The following is a 23,694-nucleotide window of genomic DNA, read 5'->3' on the forward strand; positions in this document are numbered from 1 at the left end:
AAAGCAGTGGGCTGCAAACTGTGAAACCCAGCACATTTCACCCTTTTGCAGGTTTGAAGTGGGCACTGAGATCTCTAACCCAGTCCTGGATGGAGAACAGGGATGTGCATCCCACAATTCACAGATCCATGAAAGCAACCACCGTGTGCTTTTTAGCAATGGTTTGTGATTCAGGACGTTTATCTGGGTCATTTGGGTACTTTTTGCATTTGCCTTCTATAAACCATGATGGCTTCTGCCCGGGGAGGAACGTTAGAAATGCAAATGAGAGAAGTGTTTGGCAACAAAGCACCGGGTAACCCTGCTGCTCACGGGGTATTTGTCCTGACACGTCTGCCTGCTGAGGGATGTGCTCTGAGGCCAAGGAGCTGAGCTGGGAAAGTCTCTGTGGGCCCTTCTGTGGCTCGGGATCGACAGAGGATTTGCTGCTGGCAAACCACCTGTGAGGAGCTGCCAAGTGCAAAGGGCAAATTTGAAGTTAAACTTCTGTGGCCAAAATTCCATTAAGTCTGTCAGCTGAAGGGTTTTGTGTTTTTTGGCCAGTTACAAAGCAAGGATGAGGAGCACCGTAAAAAAGACAAATCTCTTGTTTTTCATGAGCCAACAGGAGGTGGTTGGACAGCTGGAATCCTCCTTGTTAGCTGGGGTCACTTGTCACGACAGAATTTGTGTTTTGTCACTTGGTTGTGCTGAAAAGGCCCTGGGAACAGAGCCCAGATGTGAACCCAGGCTGAATTTCCAGGCAAGAGCTGCTCCAAAACCAAATCCTGCTCTGTACCCTGCAAGACGTGGCATGTCCTGAGAGGAACATACCTGAGGGCTGGGATTGTCACGTGTGCTCCTGGTGTGTCACAACAGTCACAGATGAGGGGGGAGAATGAGTGAGCGTTGTGCTGGTTCCTAAAGATCAGCCCAGAAAAATAATGTGGCCCTTCTGGGTTATTATGTCTCACGTTTATTCACCTGAATTAAAACCTATTTGGATCCTATGTGAAGAAAGACAGCCAGGAGAATGTTTGGATCTTATTTAGCACAGGGGGGCCACATTCCTTAACTCGTAGGGCCTGATCCCAGTGCTCAGATTGTCAAATCCTTTCAGGTTTCGAAGTAAAAGTGTGAATGTTTGCAAAGCATTTTGGGGGAAGGAGAATGCACTGCCTCTGCCTGATGAGGTTTGCTGTGTTCTTTACATGTCTTGGATGAAGCAGGACGATCATGAGCGGTGGAAGGACCTGAAGCCGCAGAGAGGGAGGTAAATCGATGCCAGCCTTTGCTAAAGTTTGCTTAAATTTGCAAAAATTGTTTAAATTTTCTTTAATTTGCTTTTCTCCGGGGTGGAGCGCGCTGGCTGCACTTCCCGGGCCGGCCGGGAGAGGGCGCACGGCTCTCTGCGCTCAGCAGTTCCTTCGCTAATTCCTGAAAAATTCCCCAAATTCCCCCAAAATGAGCCCGAATCTGCCTCGGTGTCCCTGCACGTCCCTGTCACCTTTCCCGCAGTGCCACCCCAGCACGGCAGGGACGTGGAGCTGTGGCAGCGAGGCCAGAGGAGGCTCCAAGCCGATGAGAAATTGAGGATTATTCAGCTTTTTTCTGCAGAAGAGACACGGGGTGACCTCATTGTGACCTTCCTGTGCATGAAGTAAACCAGCGAGAGAATTCCTGCAATGGTCTGGGGTGACAGGACAAGGGGGAGTGGCTTCAAACTGAAAGAGAGAAGGTTTAGATGGGATATTGGGAAGAAATTCTTCCCTGGGAGGGTGACACAGAGAAGCTGTGGCTGGCCCTGGATCCCTGGAAGTGTCCAAGGCCAGGCTGGATGGGTTTTGGAGCACCCTGGGAAGGTGTCCCTGCCATGGCAGGGGTGGCACTGGATGGGATTTAAGGTTCCTTCCAACCCAAACCATGCTGGGGTCCTGTGATTCTACAAAAAAAGGATTTGTTTGGTTTATTTGGGCTTTGTTTGTTTGTTTTCCTTCCCTCGAAGCTAAGGGTAAAACTGACCCTGAACTCTCCAGAGTCAGACAAGTGGAAGGGGCTGAGAATTTATTCTGGGTCCATCCACTACCCAGGAGAAGAGTTCTGCCCTTTCCCTGGGTTTCCCCTTCCCTCTAAGTACCAAGTGCTAAATCTTCCCCGTTTTTCTCCTTAATTTAACCCAAAGATGTTCAACCGTAATTCAGATGCCACAAGTAATGAGCCAAGCACCTGTAAAAACCTCCCAGGAGCCAAATTAAGCCAAAGCTTAAGTGGTATTTGGACAGTGGTAATTTGGGTATTGGCTGTAAACCACTCCTTGTCTGAGCATTCACCTCCTGACAGGGGGAATTTTACACGGTGTTCATGGAAACCTGAATTTCTCTGCGTTTTTCCCCTCCTAATTTCTCCATTCTTGTTAACCAAAGATGAGTAGGAAACGCTGAGGAGCAAAGGGTTTCATTGCCAGCTTTGAGGCTGGCATTGTAAATGCTGAACTCTGCTCTAACCTTGTTACAAATGCCACCATGACTCGGTGTCCCTGCAGACCTGGCACAGCCACCTCAGCCTGAGGCCATTCCAGGGCAAGGTTTGGGTTTTCCAGAAGGATTTGAGTTTTACCTCTCGAAGCTGAGCTGGGTTCTGAACACCACAAAGAGACGGCGCAGGTGGAATTCATCATTTCATCTCCATGTATTTCCACGTTGCCTTCATTTCTTCCCATCCCCTGGTGAATCCTGGGGACACTGACTCATCTTTCACCTTGTTTGCTGAGGGTTTTTGGGTTTCTACAGCAAATTTCCACTTTTTTGATGTTGAATGCTGCTCATTTTAAACTTTTCGTGTGGGCCATCAAAAAGTCGTGGCTGTCTTTAATTTATAGATCAGCGTGTGCTGAGCTGGCTGCTGCCTGCCCAAAGAGAGGTCAAAATTCAGAATAGAGAGTTCAAAAATCAGAATTTGCACATTTCTTCTTACGGGGAATCTCACTGAGAATCAATTTTCTGTCGATGTTTTCTATTTGTGAGGAAGAAAAACAAATCACAAGCGAGTCACAGCATCCAGGACTATTTTACTCTTCTTAATATTTTATCTTCCTGCTTCCTCATGCTCCTAAATACCAACCATTACTGGATTCATACTGCTTTAAAAAACAGTAAAGAAAATTGATTTTCCTCCTTGTAACTTCCTGGAGCTGTCAGGAGCAGCCAGGACTGGAAATTGGTGCAAAATTACAGAACTTCTTTCCTTAAACATGGTGATACTCCAAACATTTCATGATTTTTAGGAATTTGTAAATTCCAGTTTTTCAAACAGCTGCTGCCTTGATGCTTTGGTCATTCTCAGGTTAAAAAAAAAATTATATATATATATATATATATATATATATATATATATATATATATATATATATATATTTTATATATTATATATATATTATATATATATATGTATGTATATGTATATATATAAATTATATATAATATATTTTATATAAAATACATATAATATATAATATGTATACAGTAATATATAGTATATAATGCATAATATAATATACAATATACAATATACAATATATTATATATTATATATTATATATTATATATTATATATTATATATTATATATTATATATTATATATTATATATTATATATTATATATTATGTATAGTATATTATATATTATATATTATGTATCGTATATAATATATTTTTATATAATAGATTATAAATATTTAATTTAATTTGTTTAATAATATATAATGTATATAATTATATATAATGTATTAATAAATATTTAATTTTTTTTTTCCTTCTAAAATATTACCTGATGTGCAGGGTGAGGAACCCACTGTGGTTTGCAGTCAGAATCTGCTGCTCCAGAGCACACCCTGCCTCATTCCTGACAGGCATCACAGCCTGGAAATTGGCACAGCCAGGAATTTTTTGGGATGCAATCAGGAAAATGGGATGGTAAAAACAAGGATGTGAGCTTGGCCTCCCGTGCAGCTGAAGCTGGAACACAGGAAGACAAAATGGGGTTTTTTCCAGGGGTGTGTTGACCCCAAAGCACCTCTGCAAAGGCAGGGGAGGAAGTGGCCGGGCTCGTAAAAGCCCTGGTATGTGTGATGTGTCCTGAACCGTGCCAGCACCACGGAGCCCTGGAATCCTCGGGGTCAAAGGGACCTCAAAGCTCGTCCCATCCCCTCCCTGCCATGTGCAGGGACACCTCCCCTGCCCAGGCTGCTCCCAGCCCCTGGTGCTCCCTGAAAACCACGGATGGTGGTCAGCCAATTGTCCATATCCAGACTTGGGAAGAGCCACATCCATCTTTCACCAAAAAAAAATCACTTTGAGTGGGCAAGAATTGCTTCCTGATTTCATGTGGAACCAAAGTGAGCATTGTTTGGCAAAGATTTGCTTTAAAATCTCTGTTCTGTGGCTTTTCTGGGGTGTTTTTGTATGAAAAGCAAATCAGTACAGCAATGTGACTGCACAAACAATTTCCAAAACCAATTGAACCAAACTAAACATTATTTGGCAAAGATTTACTATAAAATCTCAGTTCTGTGGCTTTTTTGGGGTGTTTTAATATGAAAAGCAAATCAGTGCAGCAACATAACTGCACAAACAATTTCCAAAACCAACTGAACCAAACCAAGCATTACTTGGCAAAGATTTGCTATGAAATCTCAGATCTGTGGCTTTTTAGGGTTGTTTTTAGTATGGAAAACAGGCCAGTGCAGCAATGTGGCTGCACAATTTCCAAAAACAATTTAACCAAACCAAGCATTACTTGGCAAAGATTTGCTTAGGAAATCTCAGTTCTGTGGCTTTTTTGAGGTGTTTTTGTATGAAAAGCAAATCAGTGCAGCAATATAATTGCACAAACAATTTCCAAAACCAATTGAACCAAACCAAGCAAAGATTTGCTATAAAATCTCAGTTCTGTGGCTTTTTGTGGGCGTTTTGGGGATGGAAAGCAGGTCAGTGCACCAATGCCACTGCACAAACAATTGCCAAAACCAATTGAAGCAAACCAAGCAAGGATTTGCTATAAAATCTCAGTTTTGTGGCTTTTTGTGGGTGTTTTGGGGATGGAAAGCAGGTCAGTGCACCAATGCCACTGCACAAACAATTTCCAAAACCAATTGAACCAAACCAAGCAAAGATTTGCTATAGAATCTCAGTTTTGTGGCTTTTTGTGGGTGATTTTGGGATGGAAAGCAGGTCAGTGCAGCAATGCCAGTGCACAAACAATTGCCAGCTGCTGGAGCAGGACAAGCCTGGCAGGATCATTCCCTCTGGAAGGTGGCTGAGGTGCCACAGCCAGATGTTTACCAGCTGCGTGACCTGGAAAGGGATTAAACCTGACTCAGTTGGATGTGGGTCACCCCAGCCCCGTCCCCTTCCACGTCCTGCCGTGTCACCCTGCTGCACTTGTCACTTTGTCAGGCCACAGGCGCCGGGGTTTCAGCTGGGAATGCCAAAATCCTGGCTCACAGCTTGCAACAGCAGCTGGCAGAGCCAGGCAGGGCTTTAGTCAGGGCCTGCAGGGGCTGCCAGGCTGGCACAGCCCTGGCACTGCCAGGACGGCAGGAGGAAGCAAAGGGAAAATGCCAGGAGTTGAGCAGGAAGTGAGGCACCTTGAGGAGTGAGTGGTTTCAAGCTGCTTTTGTGGGCTTGCATTCCCAGGAAGGTTGTGTGGATTCTGTGGAGCTGCTCCCAGAGCAGGGAGCATAGAAGGCATCTGTGGAAACATTTCAAGAAAAGGCTGCTTCCCCCTTTTCTTTCCTATTTTTCTATATTTTCTATTTTATATTTTATATTTGAAATAGAAAATAGAATTTTCTATTTTCTATTTTCAATTTTCTATTTTCTATTTTCTATTTTCTATTTTCTATTTTCTATTTTCTATTTTCTATTTTCAATTTTATATTTTATATTTTATATTTTATATTTTATATTTTATATTTTATATTTTATATTTATTTGATCTTTTGTGTTTATTTTATATTTTATATTATATATTTTATATTTCTATATTTATGTTATATATTTTATGGGGTTTATTTTATTTTTATTTTATATTTTATGTTTACTTTATTTTTATATTATATATTTTCTCTATTTCTATTTTCTATTTTCTCTGTTTTGATTTCCTATTTCCTATTTCCTATTTTCTATCTTCTCTATTTCTATTTTCTATTTTCTTCCCTATTTTCTTTTTTTTTTACTTTATTTTTCTCATTCCCATGCATTATCATCACAGTGGAATTCTGTTGGCTGCTTCCAAGGAAAGGAAGGAAAACATTGTCTCACTTTCCTCATACCTTCTGAGAAGGTATTTCAGACCATCTGCATTTTATTTTTCGTTTGTATTTCCTCCTGAAATTCCACCCTCTAGACATCCTATCCTCTAGAAATTAGAGGATAGAATTTTCTATTTTCTCTATTTCCTATTTTCTCTATTTCCTATTTCCTATATTCTATTTTCTATTTTTTATTTTCTATTTTCTCTATTTCTATTTCCTATTTTCTATTTTCTTTCTGGTTTTCCTATTTTTTATTTCATTTTTCTCATTCCCATGCATTATCATCACAGTGGAATTCTGTTGGCTGCTTCCAAGGAAATGAAGGAAAACATTCTCTCATACCTTCTGAGAAGGTATTTCAGACCATCTGCATTTTATTTTTCATTTGTGTTTCCTCCTGAAATTCCACCCTCTAGAAATCCTCTCCCCTAGAAATTCCATTGCCACTGCAATGGTCACGTTTGTGCTCTTGAGCAAAATTCAGAGAAGGCTCCCGGGGTCAGAGAAAATGGCCTTGATAGAGTTCAAGGTGTTGCACAACTGGGCTGTGGTGTGAGCCTGCAAGCAGCATTTTCCCCGTGGAACTGGAGGATCACATGGGTTTGTTGCACAGCCCAGTGTGAAATCCTGCCTGCACTTGCCCTTGGCCTGCTGCAGAAAATACTTGGGGTCAAGAAAAACTTGTTTCATGTTTGTCAGAGCCGTGGAGGGGCTGCCAGGGCGTCCAGAGGTGCCACTCTGGGGTGGGAGATCGGCAGCTAAAGCTGAAACGAGGATGTGGAGAAAGGGCTGCTGCCATGAGAGGCAGAAATTCACAGGGAAAATCCTCCTCTGCCTCTGGAAGGCCGAATATTTTCACCATGGAACAGAAAGAGCTGCTCTCAGGGCAGGCAGACAAATCCTGTCCTGAGGAGCAAATGCATAGGGATGAGCCCAGATGACACAATTTAAATATTGAAATGAGCTTTGATTTGGTTTTTGTGTTGAGACGTGTCTGAGTCAGCCTCAGACAGGAGCAGGAGTGCTCCTTGGCCTTCCTGGGAACATATTTATCTGGGAATGAGCTTGTGCTGGTCACACTGCTTTGCTGCAGGAACACTTGCAGTTAATGCTGCCTTTTACTGGAAGAGGATCTGGCAAATCCCATCAAGTTTTGCTCCAGGAGTCAAATATTTTGAGTTTATCTGGGGTGAGATGATTTGTAGAAGAGCTAAGGATGAATGAAAGGCTCCCTGTGTGTCACCAAATCCGAAGTTTTGTGATGAGTAAGTGACTCTGCGGGGAGCTGGGAGCCAAAATAGAATCCCAGGCTGGTTTGGGATGAAAGGGACCTTAAAAATAATCTCATCCCACCCCCTTCCTCTATCCCAGGCTGCTCCAGCCTGGCCTTGGACACTTCCAGGGATGGGGCAGCCACACCACCCTCACAGGGAGGAATTTCTTCTGAATATCCAATCTAAATCTGCTCTCTTTTGACAAGAGGGAAAACAAACAGAGTCCTTTTGGTGCTGGGTCTGACCTGAGTGGTTCCCAGTGTGCAGGAGGCTGCTCCTCCCCTGGGACAAACTGCTCCATGGCTTTGGAGGTGGAAGAGAGGAGTCAAAAGAGAACCAAATTACAGGAGATGCTCGGAGCTTAATAAGGCCAAGGACTGTGAGGTGCAAAAGATATTTATGTTCTTGATATTTATTTATGGCATTGGAGGTGGAAGAGAGGAGTCAAAAGAGAACCAAACTGCAGGAGATGCTCGGAGCTTAATAAGGCCAAGGACTGTGAGGTGCAAAAGATGTTTATGTTCTTGATAACCCTGGGAAAATATGGAAAAAGCAGGAGATAACTGAGTTATCCTGTCAAATGAGCTTTGTGTTTCCTTGCTGCTTGGCAGCCTGTCCTGCAGAGCTCCACACAGCATCTGGGTGCAACCTGGATGAATTTTGGGTGCCAATTTTGGATGATTATTGCGAGGCTGTGCCTGCAGACCCTTCCCAGGCAGTGTGAGGGTGCTGGGGGGCACAGGGCAGGGATGGAGCTGCAGCTCTTTGGGGATCTGGGAGCAGCAGGGTCCCGTGCTGGGGTTGATCAGTCACATGGCAGGGATGGAGCTGCAGCCATGCAGGGGTTAATCAGTCACAGGGCAGGGATAGAGCTGCAGCTCTTTGGGGATCTGGAAGCAGCAGGGTCCCAGCAGCCGTGCAGGGTTAATCAGTCACAGGGCAGGGATGGAGCTGCAGCTCTTTGGGGATCTGGAAGCAGCAGGGTCCCAGCAGCCGTGCAGGGTTAATCAGTCACAGGGCAGGGATGGAGCTGCAGCCATGCAGGGGTTGATCAGCCACAGGGCAGGGATGGAGCTGCAGCTGCTCGGGGATCTGGGAGCAGCAGGGTCCCATGCAGGGGCTGATCAATCACAGGTCAGGGATGGAGCTGCAGCTCTTTGGGGGTCTGGGAGCAGCAGGGTCCCGTGCAGGGGTTGATCAGTCACAGGGCAGGGATGGAGCTGCAGCCATGCCAGGGGTTGATCAATCACAGGTCAGGGACGGAGCTGCAGCCATGCCAGGGTTAATCAATCACAGGGCAGGGATGGAGCTGCAGCCATGCCAGGGTTAATCAATCACAGGGCAGGGATGGAGCTGCAGCCATGCCAGGGTTAATCAATCACAGGGCAGGGATGGAGCTGCAGCCATGCCAGGGTTAATCAATCACAGGTCAGGGATGGAGCTGCAGCTCTTTGGGGGTCTGGGAGCAGCAGGGTCCCGTGCAGGGGTTAATCAATCAAGGGCAGAGATGGAGCTGCAGCTCTTTGGGGGTCTGGGAGCAGCAGGGTCCCGTGCAGGGGTTGATCAGTCACAGGTCAGGGATGGAGCTGCAGCTCTTTGGGGATCTGGGAGCAGCAGGGTCCCATGCAGCCATGCAGGGGTTAATCAGCCCCGCTGCCTCCCGGCATGAATTGCTGTTTGCAGAGCACTCTGCACATCTGAAAGCAGTGCTGAAATGCAGACGATGAACAGGCTGGCTCCCAGCCCGCCTCTGGAGCCTGCCCTCTCTGCTGATGAGGCAGGCAGGCGTTTGGGGTGAGTGGGAAATGTGGGGTTGGATCAAAGGTGTGACAGCAGGGTCTGTGTGGACGGGCTCATCCCCTCAAAGGCAGCTGAGCTCCCAAAACTCCGAGGGGAGGAATGTGCAGCACTCTGGGATCCTGATTCACAGCGTGCCCTAAAAGCCATGGAAACAGTGGTTAATTCATGTGGGATCTTGTGCCATGAGGGTGGCAGCGTTGGAGTTCTCACCCTTGGTGCCACCATCCATTTAATCTGGGGACGTGCACAGCTCAGTCACTGACCCAGGGATTTATTGGATATGAACCATGAGCCTCTCAGCAACAATCTCCAGCTCCTTGGGATTGTTTGAAATTGCACAGAGAGTGCAGTGGGATGACTAAAAAAGATCCAAAATGTGGATTATTATTATTGTTATTCCTCTCTCCTATGAAAACTGTAATCACAGAAAATTCAAATTTGCTTAATTCCTGTGAGCTCTTGTGCCATGAGGGTTGCAGTGTTTGAGTTTTCACCCTTGGTGCCAACATCCATTTAATTTTGGGGACATGCACAGCTCAGTCACTGACCCAGGGATTTACTGGACATGAACCATGCACTCCTCAGGAATAATAAACCCCATCCTTAGCTCCTTGGGATTGTTTGAAATTGCAGAACAGCACAGAGAGTGCAGTGGGAAGACTAAAACATATCCAAAATTTGTATTATTATCATTATTCCTTTCTCCTATGAAAACTGTAATCACAGCAAATTAAAATACATGAGGTAGTGTTCTCCTCCTTGGATGGGAAGTCGGATACTTTGATATTTCATGTGCACAGAATAATACTTTCAATTTAGCTGTTGCAGAACCCTGAAAATTTACCCTGCTTGGCACTGGCTCACCAACATGTAGGAGTTTAGGCTGCTGCATCATTTGGAAGCAGATTACTCTTTAACATAATGTGTTTTAAGATTAATAATTTCAGAAGCTTCTGGGCGTCCATTCAAGAGAACAGCTCCTTGGAACAATGTCTGGTTTTGTTAGGTTACTGCACAAAATCAGCATTGCATTCAGATATTGCTGTCTCGCAGTATCACCCTGAAGGATTTTATTCAGCTACTGAAGTGATACTACAAAATGAGAATAATTTTACCACCATGTGAAACCAGCCAGCAGAAAGGAGGAACTATGTGCAATGCTAGCAGGAAACTAAGGCTGGAACATGGTGGCAAAAGAGTTTTGAAAAGTTCAGAAAAGGAAAATTGCATCATAAAGAAAATCAGGTTTAATAAATTACCAGTCCTGTGGGAATTGTCTTGTACTCTGAGAAGTAATTCTGGGTATTTCTTCTCATCAGGATGATGAATGGGCTGGTTCTGCCTAAGGGAGCATGTTTAAGCACAAGGTAAGCACTAAAAATGAAAACTCTGTGTTTCTGCAGCTGCCCTGTGTGAAATTGGCTTCTCTGAGGAAGAAGCAGAAATTAGGGTGGTTCCAAGGGAAGCTGGGCCAGTGAAATAGAGCAGCTTCATTTTGTTCCATCAGAGAGAGATTATCCCTGGAGAGGTCCCTGCCTTATGCCAAACCATCTCAGCTACCTCAGGCACTTGATTGTGGGTTCCAATTAGGACCAGGAGCTCCCCAGCTCCCCAGAACCTGACAGCAGCAGCCTTTGGGTCCACCCAAACCCCCCAGCCATGGAGAAGGAGCTGAACACCAGTTCCTGGACACCCTTTTTAATTTTTTTAATATTTTTTTTTCTATTTTTGATTGCTGAGTCCCTTTCCTGCAGCACCAGGCGGCCCTTGGAGGTCTGTCAGTCCAGGGCTCTGGATCAGCAGGTGATTGACACCTGCCTGCCTTCCTCTGGGAGTGACTCAGAGGCTGCAGAGTTTCAGTCCAGTTTCTATTTTAAGTTGCTACACCTGGCTGGCTCCTCCTGAGAGGGGCTGGATCTCGTAGCTGATATCACTGACATCTCCAGGGATAATCTGTGGCTGTCAGCAAGGTGAAAATCCCAGGCTTGGGCTGCAGCAAATGGAAAAAGGCTGAGCAGGGCCCAGTTCTGGGGGGTCAATGACTCCATTTCCACAATTCCCACCTTTTTTTGGGGTGCTCTCATGCTTCACTCCTGACTTAATTTCTCTTTTTCAATTTTAAAGAGTTAAATTTTTTCAATTTTCACTAGACTGCTAAGACTTTTAGCTGGAAGAGGAATCACATGCAGGTGCTGTGACCCTACAAATACTGCTGTGGGTTCAGAGACAAATTTGCAGCCACAGCAAGCCTGGATATGGATTTAATTTTGTGCATTTTCCCTGGATTTTTGCTCTGGCAAAAGCCTGGCTGTGGCACTGGGTGTGCTGTGCAGGAGAGGGAGCTTTCACTTGTGGATGTCACATCCCTGGTTGTGATGGATTCCTTTGGTTTTGTGAGTGTGTGGGGTTTGTTGCATTACAGAGCTTGTTTGGGGAGATAATCCACTTATCAGACCAAGAACACCTTCTCTCCCTAGCAGACAACAAATTATTTCTTCCCTTTCTGAGGGAGATAAAAAGGGATATCCCAACCCAGGGGAACAGGGCCATGGCACGAGGCTGGCAGGGTCAGAAACAAAAGGAGAGGAAGAAAAAAAGAAAAACAATATTTGTTGAAGAATGGCTGCAAAATCTGAGCGATTTACTGCAGCAAGTCATTCATCAGGGGAATTTGGCCTTGCCTCACTCTAATCTAAATTGAATCTAATTTAGATTCCAAGCAAGGGATGGGAATCCTTTCCTGAACCAAAACAAGCCTTGCCACCTCCTACCTACTCATTACTCATTCCTTAATTTGTTTGGGTTTGTTATGTAGGACACTCAGGAAGAATAGCTTAAAGCTGTGAGTGCTGACTGGATCTGCTGCTATAATCTCTGCTTTGCTGCACATGGGGTTGGTTTTTGGTGCAGTTTTGATGCAGGGTTGGTTCCATGCCTCTGTTTGGGGCCCCCAGGAAGTGGGGTGTGAAAATCTTCCCCTTTTTTCCTGAGTGCTGAATCGCCTGGGAGAGATCACTGCAGCCTGGGGCTCAAACAATTTCTGGTTTTTCATTGAAATCCAGCTCTGCTCATGCAGAACCATCCAGCAGAGCCATCAGGCAGAGCCTTCCTGGAAGGAGGCACTGCAGGATGGCTCTCTCCACCTTTGGGGTGTCCTGCCTTCTGACCTACTTTCAGTTCTTGCTTTATAAGTCAATAAACACAAAACTTGGCCTCCCAGTCCGTGCCTGTCTGGGAATGGCCTCATCCCTTCCCCAGGGCCCGCCAGGGCTGCCAGCGTCTGCACTGGAGCCCAGGGCAGTGAACAATCCTCATTCAGGACTCCCTTGCTGCTTAAAATGTGTGCCACAGCTTGTTCTGAGCCTGTTTTCTGGGGAAAGATGAAATTTGGGCTTCTTTGGGTCTTGATTCCAGCAGCTTCTGCAACCTGGAGCAGGTCAGGGCATGGCACAGACCACGCTGCCGCCTCCTCGTTTTTGAATTCCATGCCTGATTCTTTGCTTCTCTGTGCCTTGCCTCCCTCCTTCCTGGAAATTCATCTCAGTCCTGAGGTGTTTGGCCCCCTGGGAATGCTCTGCTGCCTGCAGGGATCTCCTGTGGCCCTGTGGGGATGTGCTCCATGGTCTGGTCACTGTCCCACTGCCATAAATCCTGTCACACCCACAGGCATCATTCCCATTAGACTCATTTGTCTCCCGCTGACTCCGAGCAGAACCTTGGGCTGTGCAGGTTGTTAAACCCCAAGGATAAAGGTGTGGATTGCAAATTCAAGACTTGGGAAAAACCCTGCCTGCAAGCACTGAGGGAGGAATGGGAGTGGGGAAAATGAGCAGCTCAGCAGGGGTGTGAGAGTGGCTTGGATTTGGGGGTATCTGGAGAATTTGCTGGAAGAAAAAGCAAATTATCAGTTTCTCTGCAGAAATTGAGAGAAAATGTTGAACACCCCCACTGAAAATGTTGAACATCCCCCCATTTGCTGGGGAAAAAAAGCAAATTATCGATTTCCCTGCAGAAACTGAGGGGAAATGTTGAACATCCCCGCTGGAGCAGGATCTGTGTGTGTGCAGCCCTGGCTGGCAGTGGGGTTTGTGCCCTCTCTGCCCTGCTGCTCCTCTCTGTGCCCTCTTCCAGGGCTGTTTTCCAGCTGCCTCCTCACAAACAGCATTGCCAGCAGCTGGTGATGGGTGGGAATGCTGCTTCCTCCCCACTTCCTACAGCTCCCAAACCAGAACCTCCAGGCAAGGGCTGGGGAGCTCTGTTGGCCTTGCAGGAGGAAATTCCAGTGGAAGCCAAGGCTGGCCTGACCTCATTAGAGGCAGCCAAACACCTCCTGTCCCAGGAAGCTTTTCTTGCTGCCCAGGTGATGTTGGGGTCTGCTGTTCCAGCCTCCTGAGCTGGAATTCTGTCTTCTCCCACAGCCTGCTTTAATCACATCTCTCCCTCCTGTTTTTCCCTTCTGAAATTTCCTCCCAGCTCTTGGATGCAGTTTGGCACATCCAATCTGGTGGCACTGTCGTTTGGAGCTGAAAGGAATTTGCATTTTGGTGTTCAGGGAGATTTTTCAGGCGTGTAGAGCCACCCCATGAAATATGAGTTGGAGGAATTGAAACTGAATTATGCTTTTCAAATTCTTAATAATTACATCGAAGGGATCAGCATAAATTATTTTTTTTTAGAAGAAAGTGGTTTTTAATTAGCTCTAAAACAGCTGGAGATAAGGAATTGTGAGCTAGCAATGTTATTCTGCATTTCCATCTCAGTCTGAGATCTGCTGGGCCAGGCAGGGCTGGGGTTTGGGTTGGACCCTTCCAAGTTTTAATTTCTGGGACAGAGTTTCCATGGGATCAGGAAATGCTGCCACTGCCAGAGTGAGCAGAGCCCTTTGGTGGCAATGTCAATACTTGGAGCAAAACCAGGACAGGACAAGGAAGCAGCTCCTGAGGCAGCATTTTGGCTTTGAGACTAAAATAACTCACAGGAGGATCTATATTCTGCTGGAAATGCTCCTGACTGCAGCAGGTCTTCCTGAAAAACCTCAGCCTGTGCTTGGGATCATGCCATGATTCCCAGATTTACTGAAAAACCTCAGCTGGTGCTTGGGATCATGCCATGATTCCCAGATCTTCTGAAAAACCTCAGCCTGTGTTTGGGATCATGCCATGATTCCCAGATTTACTGAAAAACCTCATCCTGTGCTTGGAATCATGCCATGGATTCCCAGATCTGGAAAACCTCAGCCTGTGTTTGGGATCATGCCATGGATTCCCAAATCTCCCTGAAAAACCTCAGCCTATCATTGGAATCATGCCATGGATTCCCAGATCTCCCTGAGAATCCTCATCCTGTGCTCAGAGTCCTGCCATGGATTCCCAGATTTGGGGTCAGCCTTGCTCCATTCCCAGATTTGGGGTCAGCCTTGCTCCATCCCGTGCTGAGTCTCAGTCATGGGAGGTCTTTCAAGCTGCCTGATGAGCTGGAAAACACTAAATTAGCAGGTCATGGAGCCAGCTTATAGAGAATTGTGGCTATTTGCATATTTAACAACTTGCACATCATGAAATGCAGGTGATTTGAAGACTCGAGAAGGAAAAATGTGTGGGAAGAGGGCAAAAAACACAATGAAACATGCTGCCAAAGGAAAGCTGATTTTAGTGCTGGCACCCAGTGGGTCAAAGACTCTCTGAAGCTGAAAACACAAAAGTTTTCAGTACTCTAAAGCACTGAAATGCTCCTTGCTCTGTGCTGGCTCCTGTCTGCCCCGGGAGGCTGTCACCAGGTGGGGAAGAGCCCATAAAGCTCTGCCTAGAAAGGGAAATGAGGTGAGGAGGTTTTGCTGAGCAAGAGGAACGAGAGAAGCAGAAAGCCTGACGTTGCTAAAGCAGCCCTGGCGTGCTCATGGGGCAGCAATGAAGGAATGGGGGTCACTGTGGGGGTGGAGGGCCATAAACTGGTCATTACAGCAGGAAACGGGAAGTGCAGGGCCCTCACCCCTGCCTTTAATGTGTGGCCTTGAGCAAATCACCTCACCCGGGTTTACCCTTCCTGGGAGGGAGGGTTTGGCACTCTGTGGGTTCAGGAGATCAAGGATTTTATTGTTTATGGATGGATGTGCAGCCATCCAGAAGGAGGGGCAGCATTGACCCTCCTTGTCTGCATGGTCTTTACAGCTCAAATTCAATATTTATAGACCCCAGAGTAGCTGGGAAAGGAAAATCATCCTTAATACTCTTAATACTTAATACTCCTTATTCCAGCTGAGGAGCTCTCTGGCATTTTAGAGGAAGCACATTCCTCTGTAAATTGAGATGAGCTTCCAGCTTTTCTGGAGGATGTGTGAAGTTTTTATTGCTGCTGCCTCAGAAATGGCTCCATCCTTGTGCCTTCAGAGCGTGCACTAATGTGCTTTATTGCCTGAGCTCTCACAGAAACAGAAATATTTACTTGTGAGCTGTTGCCCTGAGGTGCTGGGAAAGGGCGGCGATGCCTGTGGTGCGGAAGAAAAAGGCTTTTTTTAGAACACCTCGTTTCTTGGAAAGTGATGTGTCCATTCCTTGTCTGATTTGCATCAGGATGGGAGGGAGGAGGAAGAGGAAGGGCTTTTGTCCAGGGGCAGGGAGGTGCCCTGTGTGGTGGAGCAGCTGGACGAGGCTCCATGCAGGGGATGAGAACCTGATCCTTGCCAGGCAAACAGAGCTCGCTCGGTGCAGCTGGCTGAGCACTCCTCTTTGGGCGCTCCTTATGGTTCATTGCTGGGCTCTTTTTGGAATGAAATTCCTGGCATAAAGCTGATGTATTTTATAAAAAAAGGCTTTGGTGTATTTCATAGAAAAAGGGGTTTTGTTTCCTCTCCATTCCAAAGGCTTTGCTCAGACAGATTCATGACAAAAAGTGACAAAAAAACCCCCCCATGGTTTTCTCACCAGCCCTGAGGGTTCTGGGCTCTGCCTCCCTGTGCAGAAAAGCCTGACAACATAAAACATTATATTTTATGGGGTTTTCCAATGAAAACTGTTCTTCCAGACACCTTTGTAATGGAGGATTGTTTGCACAGAGTGAAGAAAGGTGAATTGGGTGCTGTGGAGGGGCTGTGAGCGTCCTGAGTGCAGGAATGGCCAGAATTCAATAACTCCTCTCCTGCTGTGTGCAAGAGGTTTCACAGGGACTTCTGTGAGCCAGAGAGGAGTTTGATAAGAGGATCCACATTTACCACTGAAAGAATTTCCTACCAAGGTCGTTGACACAGAAACCAAGAAAGAAAGAAGGAGAAATAAGGGAAACCTGCAACTCTCTATTCCATGAGCACTTTGTTTGTCTCATGACCAATGAATAAAGTGCAAACTGAAGAATTTTGTAAGAATGTATAAAAAGCATCCATGCTGTAATAAAAACAGGTTTGAAGCCTTCTGAAAATGGAGTGTAGCTTTGTGTTGTCCCCATCTCACCCGTGACACTGCTGGGCTGTGTGTGTAGTGCCATTGGAATGGGAATGGCTGTGCTTAGTGGGTCACACCAGTGATCTTTCACCTCCTTCTCGTGATCTTTCACCTCCTTCCCCTGGGTTTTTGTGGCCCAGGATGCTCCCAAGTCACCCACTGTGATGTAAAAGCTTTTATCAGCGTGAATAGATTTCATTGTGCTCTGACACCATCAATGTGGCTCCCTACAGAAAGAAGGAAATAGGGAAATAATTTGAATAAAACAAATAAGGAAGAAAAAGAGATTAGAGCCCAAATGGTTTCCATTTTGATAATTTACAGAATCAAAGAATTGCTAGGTTGGAAGAGACCTTTAAGATTCAAATGGATGCATTAGGATAAAGAAAATAGGAAAGAAGCAGATAAAATTCCACTGTTCTCTCAGGACAGCAAAAACAAAACCCTTTTTTGCCCCATTAGTAGGAATTTTTTCTCATAATAAAATCCTTCTGAGAGCATGGTGCTGATATTCTGCATTTCTCTGTGTGTGAGGGTGATCAGGACTGACCCTCACAGCATCCCTTCGTCCTGGAGCACCTCCAGCACCAGAAGAAAACTCTGTTTTTCCAAAGTCCCACCCAAAAAGGCACTTTTGGTGCTGTTAATTTTGGGGCAGGGCAGGCAATCACAGCACCATGAGGGCCAGGAATGCTCCTGGATCCCTTCATTCATCCCTCACACATCGCTGGCAGCTGGCACCAATCTTTAGTCCTGGCCTAAAGAGCAGCTGGAGCTGCTGCCCTGGTTCCAGCTGCCCTTGAAGCAGCAGCCTTGGTTGTAAGAGCCGAAATGAGAGATGCAGGACTCCAGGCTGCTCTCCAAAATGCAGTTTATTGTATCCAAAATGCAGTTTATTCCATCCAAGAGGTTACAGCAGTCCAGGGCTGTGGGTGACAGAGCCTGTGCCCACAGCTGTCAGCTCCAGCTGCAGGCAGGCCTGGAGCCCTTTGGTTTTGGTTACAATGCATTCTATCCTTTTCTTTTGGTTACAGTGCATTATATCCTTTTCTTTTGGTTACATTGCATTTTATACTTTTCTTTGCTGAGCATCTTAATACAGTAGAACCAATCTATACCTTAACTATTATCTATAGCCCATCATAACTACTGTAATTACCATATTCATGTTACTGTTCTCCAATCACTAAAAGTTAGTACATTACAGTTGAAGCTAGGAGTTGTTTTTCAGTTTTCTTGCAGTGGAAAATTCTGAGACCTTTCTTCTATTTGCAGCTTTGCTGCCTTGTTTGCCTGTGCTCTCTTCTGCTTGGTAAAAATATCTTCTTTTTTGGGGTGGGTTTATCCTTTGCTCTAAGCCATAAAAACCCCTTCTAACTCACACACCCTTTGCCTCCTTGGTTAGCCAGTGAGACTGGCTCAGCAATTCTTTTCTTCTCTATCAAAACTTGCTTCCATCTCTATTCCTTCATCAGACTCCACATTCAAAAACCTTTCTGCCCAGCACACAGATCTGTGAGACTTTCCTGTCAAACTTCCATCCTTCCCAACGCTCGGCGACCTGCAGAGAATTCCCTGGCTCCCGTGAGCTGCCTCTGCTCTGGGGATGCTCTGCTGGAGGATTTGAGTTATTCCCGAGAAAACCATTCCTGCAGGAGGCAGAGGAGGAGCCAGGAGCAAGGCAAGCACGTGGAGAGGGGCAGGGCTGGTATTGGATGCCAGGGTTCAGCTGGAGAGGAATTTCTGCATCCCTCCTGCTCTTATTGTGCCGTGGAAATGCAATCCTGGAGGTTGCTCAGAGATGATGATGATGATGATGATGATGATGCATCACTCAAGTCCTTTATGGCCAGATGCTTTTAGGATGTGTCAGAGCTGCTCTGTCGCAGACATTTCTTGGCTTTGCTAAACCAAGAGGCTCAAATCTCTGGCCTGAAAGGGGAAAATTTGCATTTGCTCGCCACGTATTAATTACTGCAGCTGATTAGGTGCCGTGTGACACTTTAATGTAGATTTGCACCCTCAATTTGGTTGGTTTTTTTTAAAAATGATGTATTTCTGTAGCACTTCACAGTAGCTGGGGAAAAGGTGTGATGCAGACGCCTCAGAGTTTTCCCAGAGAAGTGATTTCCAGCTGAGGATCTCACTCACTAAATCCTGGGATTTAAAAAGCCTGCGGGGCGCATTTAGCCGGAGGTTTATGAAGTTTCAGTGTGTGCTGGGGACTCTCTGAGGTGAGTGATGAGCACGGGGCCCGCGGGAGGAGGCAGGGACAGCCTGGGCTGTGTCCGGCCCCGGGGGCACAGCGCTATCTGCCGGGAATGCGGAGCGCTGCTCTCCAGCATCACACACCGCCGGACTGGGTCCTTTTCTGACCCCGACGTGGGGCATTGAAGGATTTTTAAATAAAAATTTAAAAATTTTTATTCCATTTTCAGTGTCATGAGAAGGATGAGACAATACGGATGATGTATGATGCTCTCCAGCATCACACACTGCCAGATTAGGTGCTTTTCTGACCCCGATGTGGGGCACTGAGAGATTTTTAAATAAAAATCTAAAAATTTTTATTCAATTTTCAGTGTCATGAGGAGGGTGAGGTAATGCAGATGTTATAATTCACTTCATCACAATCAGAAATCAACTACTTTCTAATTATAACATACAATAATGTATGATGCTCTCCAGCATCACACACTGCCGGATTAGGTCCTTTTCTGACCCCAACGTGGGGCATTGAGAGATTTTTAAATAAAGATTTAAAATTTTTTATTCCATTTTTCGTCTCATGAGAAGGGTGAGGCAATACAGATTTTATAATTCACTCCATCACAATCAGAAAGCAACTGTTTCCAATATTTCCAAACCAACTAATTATAATATACAATATTGTGTTTTAATTACACTGTAAGTGTTTCTCAGCCTATCAGCTTTTGCTACACTATTCTGTAAATGCCTTAAAGCCAATCTTCTAAAATTACCCCTCGTGGGACTTACTACAGTACATCTTTTATTCTACAGTACCTCTTCCATCCTATTCTATTCCATTCCATTCTATTCCATTCTGTTTCTATTCTATTCTATTCTATTCTATTCTATTCTATTCTATTCCATTCCATTCCCTTCCATTCCATTCCATTCCACTACAGTTCATCTTCTACATGGTTCTATTTCTCTAAACTCTCCAGTCTTATTTGCAAGGTCACCCTTGGAAACTTTTTTCTATCTCCATTTCCCTCTCACCAACATTGTGGAAAGCACTAAAATAAACAAGCTGTGGCAGAACACCCAGCCAGGGGGAGGTGCCTGCTTAGACACCAAAGTGTCAGCAAGGAATCCCTTTTGGAAAATTGGTGTTTTGGGGAAAGAAAGTGAGATTTGACAGATTCAAAGCTCTGGGTAGCTTTGGCTGTTTTATACAGCAGCTTTGAGTATGACCAGGGAGATGTTCTTCACTGACAGAAAACAAAAGACCTTTCAATTCTGTTGTATTTAAGCTGAAAAACTGTTTCCTCCTTCCTCCTCCTCCTCCTTCCTCCTTCTCTTCTGTGGCGTCTAATTTATTACAAATATGTTTGCTATTTTAGGTGAAAGAGGCTGACAGTGTGCTACAAGGAGGACAAAGCTGGGAACCCCAGATGGAGGGTGCAAAACACAGCCAAAATCCCCAAAAGTTTCTGTTTCACAGTGGGGAACTTGATTGTGCAAAGCAATAATGGACATCAGACCAAAAATCTCCATTGCAAAGTCTCCTGGTCTTTTGAGGGATGTGAGGATGATTTATGTCCATGTTTAGACAGCTGGGAGCAGATTCAGCTTTATTTCCTTTATTCATGTTCAAGGAAAAGCAGCAGCCAAGGTAAGACAGCAACATTTGCTGAACAAGCTTTCCTCCACAAAAACACAATCCTCACCCAGAGCTGAAATAATTGATGCACTTGTGTGTTTTACAAGCAGTGAGAATCCCCAAATTAAATGAGCAGATGTCAATGAATATGTGTGGCAACCTGACACACTAATGGGTTCCATCCAGGGCTGAGGTGAGCGAGCTGAGGAGAGGCCTAAAAGCAAATCTGAAAGTGCCACCTCATTAGGCTGGGATGGCTGGAGCAGCACACAAAGGCTTCCCTCTGTGCCTCATTTTCTTGGCATCCACTCCCAGAAATCAATGCCCAAAAGCACCTGGAGCCACACCAGGGCTTAGAATTTCCAGGATGTATACAGTCACACCCCTCTAAATATAGCCTGGGTTAAAGGTCTTGGGGGGGTAAAAAAATAAATAAATTGTTGGTTGAATTTCTGCCCACAACGTGCCAGCAAGGTGCAGGAATGTGCTCTGTGCAGGAATGTGCTCTGTGCAGGAATGTGCTCTGAGCAGGAATGTGCTCTCTGCTCATGCACACAGAGAGGGGAAATTTCAGCCTCCAGAGCGTGGCTGCTGCTCCAAGGAATCCCTGACCCTGCCAGGCCCCTGTGCATGCGCAGCTCTGCCTGGGTGAGGCTGCTCCTCATCTCAGAGAGCATTTCCCTGGCTCTGGAATGCCCTGGGAATGCTCTGGGAATGCTCTGGGAATGCCCTGGAATGCCCTGGGAATGCTCAGGAATGCCCTGGAATGCCCTGGAATGCCCTGGGAATGCCCTGGGAATGCTCTGGGAATGCTCTGGAATGCCCTGGAATGCCCTGGAATGCCGTGGGAATGCCCTGGGAATGCCCTGGGAATGCTCTGGGAATGCTGTGGGAATGCTCTGGAATGCCCTGGAATGCCCTGGAATGCCCTGGGAATGCCCTGGGAATGCTCTGGGAATGCTCTGGAATGCCCTGGGAATGACCTGGAATGCTCGGGAATGCTCTGGGAATGCTCTGGGAATGCTCTGGGAATGCTCTGGAATGCCCTGGGAATGACCTGGAATGCCCTGGGAATGCCGTGGGAATGCCCTGGGAATGCCCTGGGAATGCTCTGGGAATGCTCTGGGAATGCCCTGGGAATGCCCTGGAATGCTCTGGGAATGCTCTGGGAATGCCCAGGGAATGCCCTGTGAATGCTCAGGAATGCCCTGGAATGCCCTGGAAATGCCCTGGGAATGCCCTGGAATGCTCTGGGAATGCTCTGGAATGCCCTGGAATGCCCTGGAATGCCCTGGGAATGCTCTGGGAATGCCCTGGGAATGCCCTGGGAATGCTCTGGAATGCCCTGGGAATGCCCTGGGAATGCTCTGGGAATGCTCTGGGAATGCCCTGGGAATGCTCGGGAATGCCCTGGAATGCTCTGGGAATGCCCTGAGAATGCTCTGAGAATGCTCTGGGAATGCCCTGGAATGCTCTGGGAATGCTCTGGAATGCCCTGGGAATGCCCTGGGAATGCTCTGGGAATGCTCTGGGAATGCTCCCAGGCAGGGCAGGCTGCTGGCAGGGGCAGCCACTTCTGTCTCACAGAGCTCACTGAAATCCTGCCCCTCTGGCTCAGAGTCCTGATGGAAAAGCAGCCCCAGAGCCAAGGATAAATAGAGGAGGCTGAGGAGAGGAGGATGGCGAAGGAGCTGTGACTTGTGGGCCCTGGGGGGAAGCAGGGAGAGCAGGGAATCAAGGACAAGCTCGATCTGTGTCTCACAGAGTGAGGTCCTGCAGGGTGTGTGTGATAGAAATCACAGATTTGCTCAGGATGGAGCAGAGTTTTTGGGAATTGTGGGGGTATTCACGCTCTGTTACACCCCATGGGGAGGTAGATTGGCCAAAAAAAACCCCCAAAAAACCAGTACAATGCTGCTTTTATTCCTGCCTCTGTCAAGGCTGGGATTGAAGTGCTGGAGATGGTATTTCATGTCCAGACTCAGATGTTTATTATTTTTTATCTATATCACAGTCTTACCAGTCCTGATTTCTACAGCATTCTCCCAACAAGCTACAAAATGGCTCACGATCTTTCTCTACAAGGCCTTTTAAGGCCAAACGATCCAATTAAGAAATGGCACCTAAATTATTTTCCCTTTTAACCAAAAGCTCTCAGTATCCAGGGTTCCAACAGTGCACACACAAATGCAGGTGTGATTTCTGTGTGGAGAGAGCAGGCTGGGCAGCAGAGGCACTCTGGACCTGCAAATAAAGGCATGAATGAGGATCTACCCCTGGAATATTGGCTGGGAAGGGGCTGGGTGCACCTGGAAACTGCAGATCAATCCTCAGCATCAGCTGGGAATGAAGGTGCTGAGGTGTGGGAAGAGCAAAGCTGGAGTTGCCTCCAGTTTAGAACATTCAGAGGATCCAGGTGCTGGCAGCTACATGGGGAGCTCATTTTAAACCTTGAGTGTGAAAAGAGAAAACTGAATGAGCCTTTCTAACCCCCCAGGCACCCTGTGGAAGCAACAGAGAGGGAGAGCAGCCCTCCCTTGCCTGGGATTGGTGCAGCACGGATGTTGGAGTGCGTGGGAAGGTGCCTCCATCCATTACATCCAACATCCCTAACTTGGCATTCATTATCCCGCAGGGCTCCTCTGCACAGCGCTGCTCCTCCCATCCTGCCTGCAGCAGGCTGAGGGGCACAAAGGGGCCGCTTTTCCCCCATTTTGAGCCCCGGGGGTGGCAGGGCTGGCTGTGGGAGCCTGCAGGGCTCCGGGAGCAGCTGCTGCCGTGCTGGCCCTGCCGTGTCCCCGGCAGCCAGGAGGGGCCGGGCAGATGCGCTGGGGATGGCAGAGGAGCCCAGACAGGCGGGGCTCCGTTCCCGGTGCCCTGTCCCAGCCTCAGGGACCGTGGCAGGGAGGGATTAGTGGGGGCAGGGTGCTGAAATTATTTTTATCTCCTCGTCTTGTTGTGCCTGTGCACAAGTGCCAGCCTTTTCAGCCTTTTTTTTTTCTCTTTTTTTTTTTCCTCCTGTGAAGCATTAACTGGGTGGGTTGCCA

At 46.5% G+C, this 23,694-nt stretch overlaps 1 long non-coding RNA gene across 1 annotated transcript; it reads left to right on the forward strand.

Moving 5' to 3' along the window:
* Positions 1–991: 991 nt before the first annotated feature.
* LOC143695630 (uncharacterized) lies at positions 992–20,718 on the forward strand. The gene is made up of 3 exons (XR_013185024.1): positions 992–1,252; positions 10,687–10,734; positions 20,388–20,718. It is a non-coding gene; the product is annotated as an uncharacterized LOC143695630 (long non-coding RNA).
* The last annotated feature ends 2,976 nt before the right edge of the window (positions 20,719–23,694 follow it).

Source organism: Agelaius phoeniceus, chromosome 23, assembly GCF_051311805.1.
Source record: "Agelaius phoeniceus isolate bAgePho1 chromosome 23, bAgePho1.hap1, whole genome shotgun sequence".
Classification (NCBI taxonomy): domain Eukaryota; kingdom Metazoa; phylum Chordata; class Aves; order Passeriformes; family Icteridae; genus Agelaius; species Agelaius phoeniceus.